Source organism: Gymnoscopelus microlampas (genome assembly GCF_963454915.1).
Source record: "Gymnoscopelus microlampas genome assembly, chromosome: 17".
NCBI classification, from domain to species: domain Eukaryota; kingdom Metazoa; phylum Chordata; class Actinopteri; order Myctophiformes; family Myctophidae; genus Gymnoscopelus; species Gymnoscopelus microlampas.
Genome location: NC_139954.1, coordinates 9,817,999 through 9,840,362, shown reverse-complemented (window position 1 = coordinate 9,840,362; position 22,364 = coordinate 9,817,999).

Here is a 22,364-nt window from a genome sequence, read left to right as displayed (position 1 = left end):
ACTGTACTCTTGCCAGAAGTCTCAGCTGACCTCTATCCTTGAGATTATGTCCCTCCAGTTGACAAAGAACCTGAGGCAGATGTTCTCATTGTAGATGGGTCAGCTTTGGTCCATGCCCTGCCACCAAAAAGATCCAAGACATTTGAGGACTATGCAGCTCTTGACTTCCTACCAGTGATATACATGTACAGCAGCAAGTACACATCTGGTCTTTGATGTGTACAGCCCATCGAGTCTTAAAGCTGAAACCAGGTCCAAACGTGGCCATGGAGGAAGACGCAAGGTGACAAATAAGAACACTATGCCATCTAACTGGCATAACTTCCTGAGGCACAAGTTGTATCACTTTCTTGCCGACAAGGTTGCACAAATGTTCGTTCCAAATATTGTGATTGTCACAAAGGGACCTGCTGTCCTCAGCACGCATGAAACTGGTCTTGATGGACTGGATAAATGCTCTCATGAGGAAGCTGATAGCTGCATCTTTGTGCACGCCAAACATGCTGCAGAACATGGTAGCCAATCCATCCTGATCAAGGCTAATGACACAGATGTTCTCATCTTAGCACTAAGTGTCTTCGCTGCTCTTCAAGAGGCTGGACTACAGCAGATGTGGGTTGCATTTGGACAAGGTCAGAGCCTGCGCTGGATCAGTGTGCATGACTTATTTCATTTTGTTGGCCAGGAGAAGGTCAAAGGCATGCTATTCTTTCATGCCTTTACAGGATGTGACACCGTGTCAGCCTTCCGCAACAAAGCCAAGAAAACTGCTTGGCAGACATGGGACATATGCCCAGAGGTCTCGCCTGTATTCTCCAAACTGGGTATTTACCCTCCCACAGTGGAGGATTGTGACCTACAGATTCTGGAGAGGTTTGTCATCCTAATGTATGACAGATCCAGCACAGCTGCTACAGTGGATGAGGCCAGGTTTGACATGTTTGCCAGAAAGCAGAGGCCTTATGAGTCAATCCCACCAACCAGAGCAGCTTTGCTCCAACACACCACCAGGCTACCAGGCTGGTTGTGTGTGGGCCCAGGCAACCCAGTGTCAGCCAGGAGCAGAGGACCCTGCAGACTGGGGATGGCAGAAGGTTGGTGAGGAATGGCAGGTCTTCTGGACAGGCAACTCTCCAATAGCCAAGACGTGCGAACAGCTTACCAAATGTGGCTATAAATGTGGCTGTCGTGGCAGGTGCAAGTGCTATAAACTGGGTCTCATGTGTACAGCTCTGTGCAGTTGCAACTGTGAGGTGTAACTCAAACCTCTTTTTTATGCTCTCCCGATTCCGTAAAAGAACCTATAAGCTATATCTCAAGAACCGCAATAATATAGACATGCACTAGGTACAAAAATATCCACTTTTATCAACGTCTAAATTCTGTACTGCAATGGCCCCATTGGATTCATAGACCAAAAAACATATGCACGCCAAAAAAAAAGTATCATAGTTGCAAAGATATGATTACTTCAAGTTAACGGCAGCCATCTTGGACGCCATCTTGGATTTAGAATTGTATGTTATTACCCTACTGAAAATAACAGGTTATGAAAATAACACCAAATATCACCATATTCACTTATTAACAATCAATGTTACACATTTCTTACTCTCCTGAGTCTGTAAAAGTACCTATATGCTGTATCTCAAGAACCGTAATAGATACAGACATGTACCTGGTACCAAAATATCCGCAATGCCCAAATTTATATTCAACTTTAATACATTTATGCTGCTTAAAACCAATACATTTCGAGTTATAAAGGAAAAACCTAACTTTTGGACAGACATCTTGGATTTGTGGGCCGCCATTTTGGAATTTTGCGTGGCCAGCGGTATTTTTGAAAAGAGTGGGGTTTGAAGAGTAAATGTACCAAATTTCATGCTTGCATCACAAAGTGAACGATTTTTCTCTTAGCAGCTCCACTATAAAAGTACCTCAACATTATACTTAAGTACAGTACTTGAGTAAATGTACATAGTTACTTACTTGAGTAAATGTGCTTACTTTCCACCACTGATTCTGCCGGCTAGTTTTTTTTGTTGTTGTCTCCTATTATATACCGGGGCTGAGGTTACAGGCACGGCTCCAAGCCTCAATGGCGGTGAAGCTGGCAGAGCAAATGTAATATTGACTTTATAATTTACATCGGGGAGCTCCATGCCAACCTCCATCGCATGCTGAACACCAATAAATAAGTAAAGATGTCGACAAACAAACACAATCTAGGGCCAATCAAGCACACTGATTAGGAGACAAGGCGTGAACAGTCATCCCTGGAGGCCGGCCTACTGTGCAGAAATGTGGCTACATTATGTGCCATGATCGCGCGCGTGTGTGTGTGTGTGTGTGTGTGTGTGTGTGTGTGTGTGTGTGTGTGTGTGTGTGTGTGTGTGTGTGTGTGTGTGTGTGTGTGCGCGCGTGTGCGTGTGTGCGTGTGCGCGTGTGCGTGCGTGTGTGTGTGTGTGTGTGTGTATGTGTGTATGTGTGTGTCAGTATGTGCGTGCGTGCGCGTGTGCGTGCGCGTGTGCGTGTGTGTCAGTATGTGTGTGTGATATAGAGAGAGAGAGAGAGAGAAAAAGAAAGAGAGACAGCGAAAGAGAGACTGTGCGTGTGTATGTGTGTGTGCGACTGTGCGACTGTGCGCTGTGCGTGGCGTGCATGTGTGTTTGCGTGCATGTGTGCGTGCGTGTGAGAGAGAGAGAGAGAGAGAGAGCGAGAGAGAGAGAGAGAGAGAGAGAGGTAGAAATAACTTTTAGCGTGAGGGCATAATGGTTTACTGTTTATGTATGCGATGTGTGTGCAAAGTGGCTTAATGGCTAGCATTTGTGCTTGCCAGCAGTGTGTACCTGCGTGCGCGCCCGTGCACACGGATGCAAATTGTTTTCCATCAGCATAATCATCATGTGCTTATGTAACACAGGGCAATCTCATTGCCTCTGTGATTGTTTTTGATGTTGCAGCATAATATGCAACCTTTTAAAAGCTTTAACCTTTGTTCAGATTGGCAGCTGCCATCTCAGATTCGTCTCAGCCGCCTCATCACCAGAAGCACCCTGTACTTAACACCCATATTACATTGTTTTCTTTTGTTTTTCTCTATAGGCACTTTGAAGAGAAACTCAGTGGTGGAAAGTAACTAAGTACATTTACTGAAGTAGGTTACAATTTTGACAAGCTTTTACTTTACCATTGTTCAATGCTTTATTGAGTGTAGGCCTATTACCATGTTTGATACTTAAACTTCAACTCCACTACATGTCAGAAGCAAATATTGCACTTATTACCCCACTGCAATTACTTGACAGCTTTAGTTACAGTTACTTTGCCGATTTAGATTATTAATACAGAACATTCAATACAGTTCCTTAACCACTTAAGCTCTATTTTATACTTTGACTATAGGATCTACAAATTGAGCTTGTAGATCTGCTATTTTTTTATATAAAAATATAAAAGAACTAGAAAAAGTGCTCCTCAGAGTGCTCCTCGGAGCAGGGTATTGAGGGCCAGCAATGTTCGGAATTCGCCAAGCATGATGGAATATGAAAAATCGGACGCAACCTTGTTGATCACTTCAGCACCACATCACGGTGGGTTTCGTGTGGTCTAGAATGGGTCGTGTTGCCATGTACATTCTGTTGCCTTCTTTCATGTTCAGGTGTATTCAAATGTCAAGGTAACTACACACCTGTTTAATACCTGAGTATTTAAACACAAGAGTGAACACAACTATGAATGAAAAAATATGTATATATGTAGCACCCACAAAATATCCATTAGCTGTGGTCATTGAGAGGCCAGATATGTGTAAACACATTTTTGAAACATTCTAACAACAACACAAATCTTGTACGGGGCTCCCTGGCACAAAACATTTTCAGATGGGGGTTAGGGGACAAATACATATTAATTTTGGGGTCCATGACATGAAAATATTTGAGAACCACTGGTTAAAATAATTTAAATTTTAAATTGTGAAGCAAGCCCAAATGAGCAACTAAGCCCAAGAAACCACAACCCACAACTACCAAATTTTACAAGCAAAAATAAGCCCAAAGTATGTTTGTTCTAAGCTGGTCCACCTGGCTCTCTGACTCTCATTGACGTACAGTAGATGTTCGTACCTTCTTTTTATACACCTTGGTGTAATGCATTATGCAGGTTATCAGTTGCCAGATTTTACAAAAGAAACAAGCGGCCGTGTCCATAAAAACAAGCCCAAAAGAAGCAACCTGCAGGCTAATTTTTCGGCTGTTTGAAAATAGCAGATCAACAAGCTGTGTCACATCATGTCACGTTGTAAGCTTGTAGATCTGCTATTTTTTTTTTAAATATTGGGAAAAAAAGTAAAATATTCAAAATATTGTTTTGAAATTTTATCAACACAAATCTTGTATAGGGGTATATATATATTTTAAGATGTGGGTCTGCGACAAATACATATTAATTATCTGGGGGTCCTTGACATGAAAAAAATGTGGAAACCACTGGTTTACAAAACATTAGAAAGCAAGCCCAATGAAGCGACTACAATTTAAAAACAAATTGCTCATTTATAGGCAGACATGGCAACATGGGTAACGAGTGTATTAGGAGCCCCTTTGATCTTGCCGCCCTCTGCGGTGACATCAGAGCGTGACGTTACTCTCTCTCTCTCTCTCTTCTCCACTCTGTTTTGAGTACTCCAATTGTCGCGCGCGCGCTCCTCCCGCCCACACACACACACACACACACACACACACACACACACACATACACAGCAAACACGACGATACACGGCTTGTTAACAAGTGCTGCTTGTGGAAGTAATAAAAGACTCCTATAGTGAAATAAACAACTCATAATATAACGTTACTCCTCATGGACGTCGAGTAGAGTTGTCAGTGTTTACAACCAGCTGTTAAAACACACTGTGTGACCAGACTGTGGAAAGAGAAGTGAATTATCTCTCAATCCATCAAACAGGTGAGTTTTACTGCAGGTGTGTGTTAGCTTAGTCTCAAACTTTTCCATGTCAACTTGTCAAGGACCCCCAAATTGACACTTATTACCCCGCGGACCCCCATTTGAAAAGATATGCCAGGACCCCCATAAGAGAAGATTGTTTATGGCTCTATAGCAGTGATTCTCTACCATTTTAATTTCAAGGACCCCCCAGTTTGACATGCATTTAGGCTACGGACCCCCATTTAATGCCATTTCTATCTCTGGGACCCCAATTTATATTGTAAAATCAATGTTAATTTGACAGTGTACAAATGGAACCAAATGGACCCATAAGGGTCCATTTGGTTCCAACTATCCATAATTTAACTGGGGACCCCCTGGAACTCCCTTAAGGACCCCTGGGGGTCCCCGGACCCCACTTTGAGAACCAATGGCTTAGCTCAGTGGTTGTAAAACTTTTTCATGTCAAGGACCCCAAAATGTACACATAATAGTGGAAAAAGTACTCAAATGTTTTACTTAAGTAAAAGTATGAACACTGCAATGTAGAAGAAGTACTCTGTTACAAGCAAAAGTCTGGAATTCCAAATTTACTTGGGTAAAAGTACAAACGTATTTGGTATCAAAATGTACTTATGAATGCAGGTTATCAATGTGTTGCCAGATTTCGCAAAAGAAACAAGCGACCATGTCTATGAAAACAAGCCCAAAAGAAGCAACTAGGCTCATTTTTAAATGTACTTAGTTACTTTACACCACTGGCATTATACATGTCACTATATGTGTAGTGTATGAATGTAGAAGAAGAAAATAACCTTTGGACAAATAATGTTAGAGGTGTATTACCTACATTTTTGGTCCAAAAAGAAAGTCAAATACACTACTCTAAGACAAGTTATTATCCACTTAATAACACTAATATTACTCTAATCTAATGTGTGTTTCAGGGCAGTAATCTCGTTCTACAACCTGTTCACACCTTCCTCAGTCTCTCCCCCGCCGAGGTGCTGCCGCATCCGCACGCTGGTGATGCAACTACTGCTGGCCGAGCAGCTGGAGGTACAGTAGTAGCACATACAGTAAAATCAGAAAGTTATAATGGGGCGCTGATGGCGAGTTGGAGAGAACCACTGATATTATAGCAGCATAAGTAAAAAAAAAAAAAAAAACTTCTGATTTAGAATACATTTGTAGGGTCCCCCAGAAGCAAAGATTTGAATTAGAAATATTCGCTTTAAAACATATGTATATATATTAAAAGATTGGGGTCTTTGGGGTTGGGGTCTAAAAGATTGGGCTCCAAGCAAAGCTCAGGTTCGGGGCCCCAACGCATGCTACGAGGCCCCAACTACAAGCTCACAACGCCTCGCACTGCAAGGTGTTGTGAGCTTGTAGATCGGCTATTTTCTTTCTTCATTTCTTTATTTCTTTCTTTCTTAGAGTGGAGACAGACTGTGTGGAAGGCTCAACCCGAGGATGCCCTTAGAGATGGAGATCTCTCTCTATCCATGGATTTGTCTGCATGGGGGGGATTCCTCTGCGCCAACGGCCCTGGTCTTCGGTGGTCTCCACCGTGGATCGATTGCTGATTGACGCAAAATTCCACGACAGTGTGTATGATGTGTCTTCATTGATGCAGAATTCCACGACAGTGCGTATGTGTCTTCGGTGGTCTCCGCCGTCGGCCTCCGCCGAAGACCTCGGCCAGCCGGGGGTTTCCTCTGAAGACGACTCTAAGTAGGAACCTCTTTAGGGCTGTCACGATTATGATGTTTAACTTGATGATTAATTGTCGCTCAAGTAATTGCGATTAACGACTGAATTGCGTCGAACTAACATTATGAATAAAACTGTCTGTTTTTTTTAGGCTTCGTAAACAAAAACCACACAGGGCAGATATGATGCAGGGGGTAAAACATACTCTCGCCATGCCTTTCGGCCTGGCGGAGACAATAATATTATGTTGGAGCTGTAAGTATAACTTGATGCCAAAACTTTTGTTCTTTTTCTCAAGTAACATTTTGAATGCAGGCCTTTTGCTTGTAACAGAGAATTTGTATTCTGTTATTGCTTCTTGTACTTCTTCCATCACTGATAGTGTGCCACTCGTTTTGAGTTAACAGATGTCAGCTGAAAGGTGGCACTGTAATTTGAATGAGTGAAGCAGATTGCAGATTGAGGAGGAGGGCTTGATTGGCATACCAGGGATGAATAGTGGCACCTCAGTCAATATAACCCCCGCCCACACATTGGTGAATGCCAATCAGATGGTCACAGCCCTGTCACTTCTCCAATTCACCATATGTGGCAACATTACAAACACTAACATACAGACGAAACGCTGCAGAAGCAGTGATGGAGTGAAAGTAGCACTACATACTTTGTTACAAAGTCTTGTGATCAAAATGTTACTTGAGTAAAAGTACAAAGGTATCGTCACTCAGTTAGTAAACGTACTCATTATGAATGGTCTCAGAATTTGTTTCCAAAATCTTTCTGTCACGGTCCGAGGCAGAGATGGAGGACCCCCAAGTGTGTGATAGACAGGCCGAGGCAGAGCAGTTCAAATGCAGTAGGTTCATTTGAAAAGGGGCTCCCAGACTAAAAGGGGATATTTTTACTTGCGAGTTGCAACCCATAAAACAGTTTCCGGGACCCACAAATGGGTCGCGACCCACTGTTAGGGAACCACTGCATTAGAAAACAAACACTAGGAAATGTACAAGGAAGCTTTAAACAATAAGGACACACTGGGAGAATCTATAACTAGGAATGTGCTAGGGACAATGCAACTGAACACTGTGACTACAAAGTCAAACTGGCTAGAAAAACTCAGGGAACAGGTGGTATAAATACACACAAGGTAACTGGTGACAGGTGAACACAATAGGTAATTAACATTGGGATAGGATAAAAGACTAACAGGACAGGTGAACAACATTTGCCAATGACAGGACTGGCGAGACGGGACAGGTTAACAGTAACAAAGGAAAACAGGATTCACTAGGACGTCACTACAAAATAAAGGTTCGCAAGTGTAGAGTAAAACCCAAGACAAATACGAAAGAAAGACATGCTATCTCCAGTTTAGTTCTCGTATCTGTGTGACGTATAGGTGGCTGCCTCTTTAGTTGGAGTCTATTAATAGGGCTGTATGCACAGCAGCCATATTATCACTTCCTTCACAGGTGTTACCAATGATACTAATGAAGGCTCTGTTCCATTTAGTGTAGCACAGTGGTTTCCACGACCCCCATAACTGAGAGTGTACAAATGGAACCAAATTTGTACACTCAGAGTTACACACCTGTAAGGGGCCATTTGGAAGCCCATGAGGGTCCCTGGACCCCAACTGTAGGCCCACTGGTGTAACAGAGTGTTTCCAGTGAGCCAACATGCACAATATCAGCACCCTGACTCTGTTTGACCAGAATGGAACAGAGCCTTCATTAGTATCATTGGTAACACCTGTGAATGTCTTCATAATATGGCTGCTGTGAATAGAGCCTATTCCAATGAGAGCGTGAACGTGAACACAGCTTCTGAACCATTCTTTAGCCCCATGGTCACTGAACTAAATATTGGACCCAATCGCCACAAAGCCACACAATTTCCTCAACATTCTGACACTTTCTTCTTAGAGACAAGTCAGGAGGAAATCAACTTTGTTTTCAACCTTTTTCTCTCCCAGCAACACACTCTAGCGAGATCTAGCTACAGTAAACATAGGATGTTCGCGAGATCTGCCATCAGACGGCACCTACTTAAGAGATTATTTGTACTGTATGCCATTAGTGTACCATTTCGCCTGTAGTGGCGAAAATTAGGATGGCTTGTATCTTCCTAAATATCCACCATCTTTGGTAAAACCCTAACTAAAACTAAGAAACAAGGAAGACAATACTTCAAAATGAAAGAAACACAACTTCAAAGTAAAACAGTATAACTAAGAAACATGGACCACGAGTAAACAACAGGGAGACAGAATAGGACACCACGACCACGGATCGTGACACTTTCAAAATGTTGTCAAACCTTTCAAAAAGAGCAGATCTCCAAGCTCACAATGTGTCACGATGTGACGCGTTGTCAGCTTGGAGATTGGAGATTTTTGAATAGCCGTATATATGGCTTAGTATTGGTTCATGTATTTTTTTCTATTATTAATCTAAATCTGCAAAGTAACTAGTTACTAAAGATGTCAAATAACGTATCAACCAGTACTCAAATAAACCGTATGTACCTCTACTTGAGTACATACTTACTTCACTGTGCTGAATGTTGTGACGCCACAATCACAACACAGCAAGACGTGTTAATCTAACTGCAAAAATGGACCCAACCATGGGGTCCGTTTTCACACTCTCCCAGGGGATTTCACCGTTTACCTACAGTAGTATGGATGTGGAGAAAATGCTATCATGGCGGTATGGTTCTGCCTTTAACAGGTGTGGCAAGGACTCGTATAACACATCTAATAATAAACTGCTTATGTAGCTCTTTTCCCTAAAACATGGTTGACAAAGTGGCTCGCATGAAAAATATACGGCCACAGCAATAAACAACAATGGACTGAAACGATAAAAAGTTATAAACAGTGTTGGGTAGTTATGAATAAAGACAAAAAGAAAAATGCATACAGTAATGAAGCTATGCACAGAAAGAAAAAGGAGGGTGAATTTATTGAACCTCATAAACCTTTGGAGTCTCATGGCACTGGTGCAGAAAAAGGACTGTCATTTTGTATTTTAAAACAAAATGCTCTCTTTACACCAAATCTCTGTAGTGATCTACAAACTCTGTAGTGATCTACAAACTCACGACATAGCTTGTAGATCTTCTATTTTTGTTCTACCCTAATTGTAGGGTTCAAGTGGTTAAAATAAGGCCTGGTCACCCTAGCAGATCAGCAAGCCTGTTGCTTTTAAGCTTGTAGATCTGCTACTTTTGATATTTTAATGAGGTTTCCACCCGACAGAGACGATATACTGTAACACTGGAAGGTGGGGGCTTGGACTCACTTGCACGCACGCGCGCGCGAGCGAGCGCGCACACACACACACACACACACACACACACACACACACACACACACACACACACACACACACACACACACACACACACACACACACACACACACACACAGTTCCCAGTTCGATCCCGGGCTGGGGCGCTCCACTAGAGTTAGTGTCGAAGTGTCCTTGAGCAAGACACTGAACCCCTAATTGCTCCCGTTGAGCAGGTTGGTGCTTCGGATAGAAGCGCCATATAAATGCACCATTTTACCATTTTACCACACACACACACACACACACACACACACACACACACACACACACACACACACACACACACACAAATATTGTTCAAAAAAGTCCACACCCCTGATCTAAACCTGATAGATTATGAGAATGGTGCTTTGATTGAATTTATTTTTCGTCATATTTTTGCATTTTCAGAATATCTTTGTAAAGCGTGGGATAGGAGGAAAGGGGTGACTTTTCATTTGACATTAATAATTAACATTATTCCATGTGCAGATATATATGAATGTATGCACTGTATGTGACTTGTTTAAATCAGGCTGTATTATGTGTGGGATACTCTCTTTACTATTCATAATGGGAAAATCTTTGGAAAATCTGCATATTTTTCAGAAAATGTCTAATGTCTAATACAGCAATGCATTGATAATAAAAACAAAGTAACGAGCACTTGCTCAGGGAACCGGGTAGAAGAAGAAAGTTAGTACTTTAACTCAAGTACAAATTTGACAGAGCAACGTTCACCTTTAGTGGAGTAACATTTGACCAGGAGTATCTTTACTTTGACTCGAGTACTGGTGTCGAGTACTTCCACCACTGGACCGTGGGACAGTCAGAAGGAGTTAATTCCTTCTGACGCATCGCATCGCTCCGTAGAGCCCCAACACACTGCTTGATATTGATGATTATCTGTTGGCTATTTTGCTCCTGTCTATTTTTCAGATGTACTGTGGTTTGTGTTGTCTGTGTGTGTGTTGAACCATGCTGTAAAACCAAATTTCCCTTGTGGCACGAAAAAAAAGAAAGATCTGATCTGATCTGAACAGAACATTAGTATACTTGTCTGTACATTTTGTCTGGAATGTTTGACTTTCTTATCATTGCTTGCAGGTTGTTGTTGCGATATTTGTACCTGAGTGGTTTGTTGCAGACCAACCGCTGAGGTTTGTCTGACTGCAACAATTCTGGGGTAAACATTCGATGAAAATAGCAGATCTATAAGCTTAGAACGTAGTGTGAGTTCATATATTATTCTATTCCCGTGAAGAGATTTGGTGTAGAGAGGAACAAAAAGGAGCAGACCTAGTATAGAGCCCAGGGGAACCCTGGTCAAATATATGAGTATATAATAGGATTTAAGGTTCAAGGTTCTAAAGTTTGAGGTGTTCTTCATCATTACTCTTGTGTACAGCAGTGTGATTTCGTCGACTAAAACTATCACGAAAAATGTTCGTCGACTACCTTTTTTCACTGACGAAAACGAAATAAAAAAATAAATAAAAATAAGCCACAATGACTAAAACTAAGACTAAATTAAGTATATTGAAAATTTTGTTAATAAAAACTAGAAAATGTTAGGGAGGGACTAGTGGAGATCGAAATAGTAAATCTACAAGCTCACACCTGCGATCAAACAGGCCGTTAAAAAACACAACAAGTTAGAAAAATGGAGACGAGAGGTTTCTGCCCGACAGCAGCTAAATGCCTTCTAAATCCTAACAGTTTTCTGAAAAACCTTTGTTGCTATATATAGGGCCTATATAGCTCAAATCTAAAATGACACACAGATGCTCTCTAGGTCTAAATGGGTTTTGAAAGGGGGAGAATGTGTTGAAAGGATTACTCTCCCCGGCTTGAAGCCTTGCTTCTGTCAGCGTGTTTTCAAGTGATGTAAAAAAGGCACGCATTTGTTGTAAAACCATGTGATGGGGAACAGACAGAAAAAGCATTAGTGCAAGAGCTTGTGACTCAATAATAGTATCTCTGTTCCATTTCCTGAAAAGTAACGTTTTGAACAGACAAGGTTTCCACCGGTGATATGGTATACGAGATGATGGGCCAGTGCGTGCGTGCGTGCGTGCGTGCGTGCGCGCGCGTGTGCTTGTGAGTGTGTGTGTGTGCAGGTGGCTGGGAGTTGGGGGGGTCTCCAAAGTCCTTCCCCTCCAGCATCAACATCACCCTCTTGTAGTCGCTCTATATTTCATAAAGGACACGGACATGGTAACTCCTCCATCCCAGACCCACTTTGCGTGTTCTTGTTCATGAGTTATTTACCAACAGTGTCAGGTTTCCTGAAGCTCTTCTCTGCCGCGCCGTACCATCAGTAACCCGCACGCACGCGCGCGGACGTAAACACGCACACACACACACACGCGCGCGCACGCGCACGCACAGTAATACACCACAGTACACACAAGCAGAGCACATGAACACATGCTTTCCTCTTAACCCATTGAATACGGGAACGCATGTCTGTCATTTTAGATTTCTTAGGCTATTCAAAAATAGCTGATATACAAGCTCATAGCGCGGCACCGAGTGCCGCACTATGAGCTTGTAGATCTGCTATTTTTGAAAAGATCGTGAAAATGTGTGCAAATCTTTGAATATATATATATTTTTTTAAAGTGAACATTTGAAAAATATTTTGTTCCAGGGACCCCCCAGAAGCAAATATTTGAGTTACAAATGTTCGCTTTAAAAAATATATACTCAAACATTTGCACAACTTTTCAAGATTAAAAAAAAAAATGGCAGATCTACAAGCTCTATGAGCGCTATGAGCTTGTATATCCGCTATTTTTGAATAGCCAAAGAAATCTAAATATGACAGATGTGTATTCCCGGATTGAATGGGTTAAAGTTGCAAGAATAGAACGTGCGTTTACTTATTCATGTTTCAAGGCTTACTTATTTATTCCTTCTGATGCTGCGCATATACTGTATGCCAATTCCAGATGGAGGAGATGTGACATTATGCTTCAAGGACGCCCTATTTATTTCTGTCATTCAGAGAGACTCTGCGGAGGCTTGGGCGACAGATGTGGGCTATATGACATAAACCGCGTCCCTGTACCGCAAATCCATATATTTATTTCGGGTGGTCGGCTCCGGCAGGAATTGAACCACTAACCCTGCCAGCAGCGCTGGTGCCTTGCTCATAACAGAATTTAGATTAAGCACTTAAAAACCATAGGTCCCCAGACTGGGGCAAACATTCAGCAAAAATAGCCGATGTACAAGCTCACAGCTTGTAGATCAACTATTTTCGGTAAAGATATTTCACGTGGAGAGAAAACAGGAGGGGGCCTAGAATAGATCCCTGGGGGACTCTAAGTAAACAATCTAAGTATAAGAAGAAGAAGAAGAATACATACATACATACATACATACAAGTATATGGTTTTCAAATAATAATAATAATTAAAAAATAATAATCTGGTTTGAAATTACCAACCGATGATGTTACTTGTAGGCAGGTTGTCCACAGCCCTCCTCTGAGACACAGTAGACAGAAATGGTGGCATCTTATAGTACAGAAGTCCTGATAAGAATTGTGGTCCAAAAAATGAACAAACTGTCTCGGCGAAATTGTCAGGGAGGTGGCTCTGTATCGTTTATGATAGTCAGTCACTCATATTTCATACAGTTCGTTTCTGGCGAAAACTAATTAAGCAGAAGTACCATTAGCGTTTTCTCATCGTCAGTTGACGCTTCATATCCATAAGAGTAAAACCGCCGGGATCATTTGTTGTTTTTTTATTTATTTATTTTTGGGACATAGTTCTTATTTGACGTGATATTAAATACGTCTATGGGAATTCAGAACGGGGGGGAAAAAACACGACCCAGGTCGGATGTGTAAATTACGTCAGACTTCGGTGCTCTATTGTGAGCATTTGTGAGGACCAATTATAAATGGTCCTTAAGCACAGTATATGTACCGCAATACTACTGTATGTACTTAGTTACTTTCCTGTTTCCACCAATGGGTTCATGTGGGTAATGTATTGCTATGTAGTAGTTGCTATGACTAGAAGCTCGCCCCCGCTACGCGGGGGCTCGCGTCTAGCCCGCGGCCACGCCCACGTAGCGCCCGCGGCCACTTGGCAACTCATATAAGTGGCGTAGCGTCATGAGGGCCAGTGGGGCCGTGGCTCGGTCAGTGAAGACCCTGTAGTGCGGATGATATGTGGCATAGAGGGGCAGATTGTAAATCCCCAGAGGAAACATCCGTGGGCTACCATTGGTTCAGCGATGTGTGCGGTCGCCCTGCGGCCCCTCCTCCTCCACCAATGTGCAGTATTGAGAGCCCTGACGTCACAACAATTGGAGCGATGGGCACTGCACTCTGGTTGGTTAGGGTACACCTAGGGCCCAGGTAGAACCCAGTTAAAGCCTGCATGGGCAAACCCAGTTAGGACCCGCCTTGGTCCCACATAAACATGGCTAGTTGGGGCCCACCTAAGGGCCAGGTAGAAGCTACTTATAGCCTGCATGGGCATCGCAGTTGGGACTGAAGTGGATGCCGCTGACATTGCTGACATGGGGTCCATATGGTTTAGCCCACCTTGAAACCATATGGGAACTACGCTGGCATGCTGGCTGGAATGCAAACGCTGCATCATACCTGTAGTGTTTAGTTTGATGTTGTGTGTGTAGCAGATATACCTGCAGTGTGTAGACCAATGTCCATGTGAAAGTCAATGCCCAGCAGTGTTTTTTTTTCTCCAGGAGAGTTTCTAGTGTCTCTGTCTCTCTCTGGAAGAGGTTGCACATGAACTCTGCAGCCGCACTGAGGCGCTCCAACACAAACACTCTGACATTAAGCTGCTTCACACAACAAACATCAGCACCACGCTGCTGTTTGTCCAAAAGACACAATATCTCCTCTCCGACCGACGTCATGTGTTCATGTATCGACAGCCGTACAGACTCCTTTTGACACATTTTACCTCGTTTATCCAGCTCTCACTGACTCTCCACATCGGGCTGTTATAGCGCCACCATGAGGCTGATTAGAGAAATCTCAAGTGGAATTTCTTCCTCGGCATAGTGGGAATGTGGGTGCAAAGTTGCACGGAAAGTGCATGCTGTGTTCATAATGTGAGGCATTTTGGTCCAAACGGAGCAGTCCTGCAGACTTTGGAAGCCATTTTAGCCAATCAGGATGGAATATGAAAAATCTGAAAGAGCCTTTTTTTTTAATGACTGTGGAGATACTGTGTACCGATTTGCGTGATGTTTGGGCAAAATATGTAGGAGTACTGTGAGAAAATGTGTTTAGCAAAAAGCGGCCTCCTGGTGGCACTGTAACAGGGCCATGTGAAAGAAATAGGGCAGAGGTTCTGAATTGGCATCCAGGGAGTGTGTGTGCACAGTTTCGCTGCGATCAAGTCAACGATGTGAGAGATTAGCTATCACAGACGGACGGACAGGGGGTGAAACATAGTCTTGCGCCATGCCTTTCGGCCTGGCGGAGACAATAAAAAAACGAAAGTAAAGGAAATGACCATTTCTGCAACGAAAGTAGTCAACAAACTATACTATAAAAACATGGGCCACATTGTCAAATAATCTAAGAAAGAGGCAATCATGTAGAAAATAGCCGATCTACAAGCTTACAAAGCCTCTCAACGTGAGGCGTTTCGAACTTGTAGATCGGCTATTTTCACAATATTTACTTGTGGAACGGAGTCAGAATGGGGGGGTCCCCAGATCAAGTACGTTTATTTGGGGGCGGCCTGAAAGGGTTGATAAGCACTGATCTAATCTGAGCGAAATTATCTGAATTTACTACATGACCATAATGCAGCCTAACATGCGTAGCACGGGGCGGTCCTGCCATTACGTTAGTTACTGTAGTTGCTGTGGAGCTACATAGTTCTCCAGAAGACACACACAAACATACACCATCTACAATGGACTAACTGAGCAGCAATATTGACATTCACCACACGAACGTGCATTGTTGACAAAGTGATTGCACAGCCGCTGCAGGCATGACAACCACGTTAGCGTTAGCGACATGGCAGCTATCACAGCGCCCTGTCCGTCGTCGCTGCGACTGACTGTGATTAGCCTGGGTGCCAGCCTGCTTCGCTACGTTCGGCGCATGGTTTTTTCTCTCTGGAGAGAGAAAAAAAGTCCGCCGAACGCAGCGAAGCAGGCTGGCACCCAGGCTAGACGGCTACAGCCATAGATATATAAACACTACAGCAAGCTCTCTGAGATGCCATTGTCTGGAGACTGCTCTTAGCGTGACACGACCAATGAGAGTGAGCGCTGTAGTTGTTGCTAAGATACGGTGGCGTCTCTGCCCCATAGCTTGTAGATCTCTCACGCATGATTGGCGTAGGCTGCGTTGCCAGGTCTGACTGTTTGTATAAGCGATTGTGGGCTTATTTGGGTGCACTTTTGGGCTCGTCGTTTCCATAGACCACGGCAGTGCTTATTTCTTTCCCGTGACCGATGTGGCAAGAGAAGGTGCAAAACGAACCATCCGGAAGTAGATTGCGAGATGAAATATATAGCACTTTTTGATTATTAGAGAAGGAGACACATGTGAAGGTGGAAAATGAAATGTAGGAGATTATATAGTTTTTCATGAGGGATTTTTGTAGCAAGTTGTGAGAGAATTGGGCTACTCCTGTGGGCGGGGGGCTGATTAGAACCATTGGGGTTTGAAAGGAGACGCTCTCTGTTTGAGTGGAAAGATGGGAACGTGTGGTGACATTGACATGTGATTCCTCTTTCACGTGTCAAAGTCAAACTCTGTCACTCATACAAACACACAGTGTAATAATCACTGGTGTGCTTTTCTTCATATCCAGGAACGTTGATGCCAAATCCCCTCCAGTATCCAGGGAACGTATTGCTATTCATCACTAGCAGCAGGGCGGCTGAATTATTATGTTAAGGCTTCACTTTTTGGATTATAGATGGACTCTTTAAAGCCACTGCGGAAAATCATTTATTTTATGTCTTTCCTTTAAGCATTACTTCAATATCACTTATGTACTGCACTGTAGATAACAGTCATTCTTTTATCGTCCACTTTAAAAAGGAGCAAACAACTTGTGTGAGGGCTGTTAAAAAAGAAAGTTTAAACCAAAACAATTCAGTGTTCTACTCTAAACTAAGCGCTCTCTCTCTACCATGGACAGCTCTTTGCCATAAAACAGTACCATGGACAGCTCCTCCTACTGGCCGTGTACACAAGATATTAGCCCTGTGACACACGCGCACGCACACACGCACGCACATAGACAGACAGACAGACAGACAGACAGACCCTCTTTAAGATGGCTAAACTCTGCAGAGTAAAAAGAAAAACAAACTCCTGGAACCTGTTCAGTGACAGTGAATCTGTGACTGATCTTGTGGACTCATTGGATGTTTTGTTACAAGTGAGAAGTTGTGTCAGTATATAATCATCGTCAAGTATTGTCACTGTGTGATCAAAGTCTAATCCCCGTACGTTTCTGTTGCTAGGAGATGTGTGAAAAAAAAAACTGGCGTCAAACAAGGAAGACTAGGATTCAATAGCCGACCCAGACACAGATGATCCCATTTAAGCGGATTTTAATGAACAGAAAACATAACAGTTCAGTTCATAATCTCGTATAGTCAGAGCAAAGCAGGCAGGTAATCCAAAATATCCACAATGGCAAACAATCCAAAACGATAAACAGAGAGCAAGGTCGAGGGACGGGCACGCTTCACACAGTAAAATCCTGAGTGTTAATTTAACTCCCAGAGTGTACAAACGGAACCAAATGGCACGTTTGTACACTCTGGAAGTTACAGACCCACGAGGTCCAAGTCCAAAAACAGGCAACGTTTGAAACTGAAAACTGGACATCAAAGGCAACCAGTGGTGGAAAAAGTACTCGTATTTTTTACTTAAAGGAGGAGTTCACCCAAAAAATTACTTATTTTCTATCAATTACACACCCCATGAAGCCTTGATTTCATGGATTTATTTTTGTTTTTGTGACATTCCTAAGACAATAATTTGATGACCGTGTGTATTTCGGTAGGAGACACAAATAATCTACTTTGTGTCTCCTACCGGATACATTAGCCGGTAGGAGACGGGAATCAAATTATTAGCTTAGGAATGCGACAAAAACAAAAAAGAATCCATGGATTCAAGGCTTCATAGGGTGTGCAATTGATAGAAAATAAGTCATTTTCTGGGTGAACTCCTCCTTTAAGTAAAAGTATCAATACTGCAATGTAGAAATACTCTGCTACAAGTAAAAGTCCGGTAATCAAAATGTACTTGAAAGTACAAAAGTATTGGCATCGAAATGTACATAAAGTACCAAAAGTAAAAGTAGTCATTGTGCAGAATGTCCCATTTCACAAGTTCATAATATTTACAAATCTCTCACAATGCGTCGCATCGCAACGCATTGTTAGCTTGTAGATTGGCTTAAGTATTGAAAATGGGGAATACTCCAGTAAAGTAAAAAATCCTCAAAAGTTTACTCAAGTACAGTACTTGAGTAAATGTACTTAGTTACTTTACACCACTGAAGGCAACAACAGGCAGAAATGAATGTCAGGTAATACAAGGGTCAGAACACAATATACTGTAATGCCGAACAAGAAGACAAGCAGAATATAATTAGCCGAAGCACTAATGAGCGGATGAGACCGACGCAGGTGTGATTTTCCATTGTGTGTTTTTCCATTTAGGTGTTTCTGTGTGCCAAGCCAAGTTAACTGTACAGGAGTTGTCTAAGTATATCCACAATGCATATTACCTTCAGTTGCCACCGGTTAGCCATCTGTCAAAAAAAGTTCCATACTTCTGTTTTGTATGACAAGCTGTTTTTCTTAAGCACTAACAATGAATCTGAATTGGCACACAGAAAAACGAACTAAAAAAACGGTGAAAGGTGTTGGAGATCGCTGGTGCTTCTATGGGGATTAAACATTTAAACGCATCCACCAGCGGCAAACAGTTGGTGTATCTGCACCATTACAGAGCTCTGCCACCAGCAGGGACACGACTCTCATGGAAATTCTTTGCAGACTGCCTTCCTATCTAACAAGCAGCTGTTTCTTTGAGAGCTTATCTTGTTACCCAGGGCAACATTCACAAATCAGATCTTCACATTTGTTGTCTTACTGACATAATAAAGGGCTTGTTCTGATATTCTAACAGAGTGAATCCAGTCATTTTAGCTGCTTGCTCGATTGGTAGATCAGTGTCATACCTTACACTGATCTTGATTGCACTGCAGCTACCCTGTAGATATAGTTACACTGAATTGTGTGTATAGTTTCAACGTACAGATGATTGATATTTTTTAAATGTCATACTGTTTAGACTGATGATTAGTTATTGGTTCACCTATGATCCTAGATTACTAATAATAATAATAATAATAATAATAAACTTTATTTATATAGCACCTTTCATGACATAAATGCAGCTCAAAGTGCTTTACAGGGAGAAATACAGAAATGGCACACAAACCAACAATAAAGCAAAAGAATATATATATATATATATATATATATATATATATATATATATATATATATATATATATATATATATATACATATATATATAAAAATAAAAATATACATGAAAACATCAAAGCAGTTTAACGGAGGCATAAAAATAAGGTACAGTGTCATAGAAAAAGATCAACTAAAAGCAAGAGTGAAGAGGTAAGTCTTGAGCTGTGCTTTAAAGCTATCCACGGAGGGGGCCTGTCTTAGATATAATGGGAGTTTATTCCAAGCAGTCGGCCCATAGAAGCAAAATGCTGCTTCACCGTGTTTTTTATATGACATTTTAGGTACGTCGAGTCGGCCAGCACTAGAGGACCTGAGTGGGCGATTTGGAACATATCTAGGCAGGAGGTCCTTGAGGTAGGAAGGTGCCAGGCCATTAAGAGCTTTATAAACAAGTAAAATAATGTTAAAATCAATCCTAAAAACAACTGGGAGCCAGTGTAGTGATGCTAAGACTGGGGTGATATGTTCCCTCATCTTAGTTTTAGTTAAAACTCTGGCTGCCGCATTTTGGACGAGTTGTAGTCTGTCGGTTGTTTTCTTTGGCAGGCCAGAAAAAAGTCCGTCCAATAATCAAGTCGAGAGAAAACAAAAGCGTGGATTAACGTTTTTGCATCGTCCAGTACTAGAGTGCTATAACTATGCATTTGATGTGTCACCTCGTGTTTTCCTTTCTTACTTTAAATCGCTCTGGATGAGGAGTGTCTGCTAAATGCCTAAATTGTAAAATTATTGATGTAATTTGCACCAACAGCGGTATGCCTCTTCCACATTTAGCAGACATAACTTGTCTTCTACAACAAAGTGGTAGAAATCGCTGCTGCTGCTGCTACTAATGTGAATTCAGCATTAACTACTTGAACCCCAGCATCCCTATTCTGGGGGAACTGTCGCCAAAAATAGCAGTATATTTACTGGGAAAAAAATAGCAGAACTACAAGCTCACAACGCGTGATGTGCTGTGAGCTTGTAGATCGGCTATTTTTGGCGAATCGATTTGGTGTAGAAGGAAAAAAGCACCGTTTCAACTCGGGTCCATTTTTACTAAGAATGGAGGGTTCAAGTGGTTAAACACATTCGATTGGTTTACCAAAAACTAGTGGTTCTCAAACATTTTCATGTCAAGGACCACCAAATTGATACGATAATGTTAGAGCTTGTAGATCGACTGTAGGGCTTAAGTGGTTAGTTTATCTGGGGACCCTCCGGAACCCCCTCAAGCACCCCTGGGGGTCCCTGGACCCCACTTTGAGAACCAATGTTTTACAAGGCGCAGCATTAAAAAGATATATTTTTAAAAAATAGGCTACTCATTGTTTTTAAGTAACAACAACATAGCAGTTGATGGACATTTAGATTGCAATCCAGATCCCTGGCAATCACTGTCATTGCTCCGAAAAAAAGTAAAGTGCCTCCATTTTCCACTCAAATTAATCCACCACCAGAGAGTGTTTGGAAGCAGTTCCACATCGTGAAATGCGAGTGCATTTAGAGTTGTGTAAGGGGTATCGTGCCCTTAAGCGCCCAATTTAAGACAGGCAATTCTGCTGCGAGCGCAGTGGTCAAAAGGTCCATGCTAATTTCTGCTTTGAGTGAACAAACGCTGATTAGACTTGGTATTTATTCCAAACGCCTGAGAATCACTATGCAAATTGGGGGGTGGAGGCTTATGTGTGTGTGTGTGTGTGTGTGTGTGTGTGTGTGTGTGTGTGTGTGTGTGTGTTGTTAGGAGTGCCCGGTAAATATTGAAATTGCAGAAGCGTGCAGCCGTAATCAGGCCTAAATTGCGACGATGGAGGTGAGTGGGGCGAGGGGTGGTGGGGGGTGCGCGGGGTACGAGGTGCTATGGTGGGGGGAGGCACAAATTGCAAAGCCGATTCCCAAGTCAGCCATGCATACTTCTTTGTGCGATCCGCAAAATCAAGTTTATATCTGTTTATGTCGCCCATTCACATTTTAATGAAACTGGAATAAGGGCAGCTTTGACAATGACAAAGTGAGGTAATTAAGTGCTTTGCTTGTGGGGTTATCTGGTATAGATATTTGTCTTGTGACAGGAACTAGGATAAAGTTGAAATGGCGCCGGAATGGCCCTATGTTCCCTCACCCACTCTGCCCTATGTTCCCTCACCCACTCAGCCCTATGTTCCCTCACCCACTCAGCCCTATGTTCCCTCACCCACTCAGCCCTATGTTCCCTCACCCACTCAGCCCTATGTTCCCTCAGCCCTATATTCCCTTACCCTCAGCTTTTAGAGTGAGCAGAGCACCCAATATGGAGAGATCTGGCGTGTGTGTGCGTGTGCGTGTGTGTGCGTGTGTGCGTGCACTAATGATTAATGAGAAGTCTGAGATCAGTAGTTTTATAAATATGAACTATTTGATTGAATGGTATGAGAAAATGCAGACATGACTGATGTTTGTGGACGTTATGAGTGAGTGTGCAGCAGTCTCTCAACAAGCACACACTGGGGATTATTGACCCAAAATTCATCATCTGAGCTCTGTCAACATCGATAATGCCTTTCAGAACCAGAGGCCTATATAACATTCTGTTGGTTCTGAATCAGGCCACCGACCAACTAGGTTGAGCCCTACAAACTGCTCTCTCTCTCTCTCTCTCTCTCTCTCTCTCTCTCTCTCTCTCTCTCTCTCTCTCTCTCTCTCTCTCTCTCTCTCTCTCTCTCTCTCTCTCTCTCTCTCTCTCTCTCATCGCAGCCTCTCCAGGACCTTTGGGGACATCATGTGACAAGGTTGTGGACAGGTGGGTGTGCAGGTGTGTCCATTGATCCAAGGTGACAGGTGGCCGTTGGAGGCTGTTGA